The sequence below is a fragment of the Pseudophryne corroboree genome, unplaced genomic scaffold (assembly GCF_028390025.1).
Source record: "Pseudophryne corroboree isolate aPseCor3 unplaced genomic scaffold, aPseCor3.hap2 scaffold_1074, whole genome shotgun sequence".
In the NCBI taxonomy this organism is placed as follows: domain Eukaryota; kingdom Metazoa; phylum Chordata; class Amphibia; order Anura; family Myobatrachidae; genus Pseudophryne; species Pseudophryne corroboree.
Genome location: NW_026967701.1, coordinates 98440 through 99668, shown reverse-complemented (window position 1 = coordinate 99668; position 1229 = coordinate 98440). Strand labels below are relative to the sequence as shown.

General features: G+C 33.6%; 1 non-coding gene across 1 annotated transcript; it reads right to left on the bottom strand.

Annotated features, from left to right (window-relative positions):
• Nucleotides 1–829: 829 nt before the first annotated feature.
• On the bottom strand, nucleotides 830–903 carry TRNAN-GUU (transfer RNA asparagine (anticodon GUU)). The gene has a single exon. It is a non-coding gene; the product is annotated as a tRNA-Asn (tRNA).
• Nucleotides 904–1229: the final 326 nt, after the last annotated feature.

Sequence of the window (1229 nt, the reverse complement as noted above, 5' to 3'; positions counted from 1 at the left end):
TTTTTTTTGTTAATTAAAGTAATCCAAAACTGGGATTGATATTTTGTCTCTTTTATTTTTACTTAAAGTACAATAACTTTTACCATTTTAATTTGTTTTAATAGTATATTGACAGTATTGTTTTCTTTCAAAAATCCACTTCATTTTCTTTACCCTATTATTAAAATGGTAATTGACAAAAACAAACTACATTGTCACCAGAAGAGCAATACAAAATGTACAAGTGATATATTAAAATCATCTTTCCAGCTTGAATTTCAATGATGCATTGGGTCAACAATTTTGTGAGAAACATCTTCACCCTTAAATAAAGATTTTCTTAATTCCTTACCTGTGTGCTAATTAGATATCACCTTGTTTTCACATTAAACAGACTTCCACATGAGAAAGCAGCAAGGATGCAGTGGCGTTAATGTTTCCTGGTGTCAACTTGTATTATTTCAGTAGACATTGAAATGAGGATGCATCTTGCTGCCTTTCCAATGAAGCAAGTTTAATTTAGTAATAGGTGAAAAACCATCCTTACAAAGGTGTTAATCAGAGACTTGGCTTTGTGGACACTTTTCAGAGAACAAATTTGTTAGCATAAAAATAAAGCCAGAAAATGAAGAGCTGTTTAATCACTCGATTGGATTTTTCTGCCAGCATATTTTTTTTCTCTGCAACCCACTGCTAAATTGTGCTTCCTAGCTGTTTTTTATAAAATCACTGAATCAAATCTAACTCTGATTACATCAGAGAAGGCCATATACCCTACACCATAAGAGGAGGTTTGAAATTTTGACTTGTCTACTTAAATATCACCAAAATCTGATCACAAGGTTAATTACGTCCCTGGGTGGGATTGAACCACCAACCTTTTGGTTAACAGCCAAACACACTAACCGATTGCGCCACAGAGACACTTTGCAAAAAGTACATACTGACAAAGGCTAATAAGCATACATCTAGAACGTTTCCTAGAAAAACATTAAAAAATCAATAATCTGGAGAGTTTTTGTAAGATGTTTCTTCCATCAACCAACGAATAAACACATTGGTACTTTCCCATGATGAGTGAGTGCTTCAGGATCTCTTGCACTTACATGGGCAGCAGAGTACTGCAATGGAAGCATGCTGGACCCATAACCCAGAGGTAGGCAGATTGAAACTATCCTTTGCTATATGCATTTTTTTTGTTAATTTAAGTAATCAAAACTGGGATTGAAATTTTTGCTCTTTTATTTTTA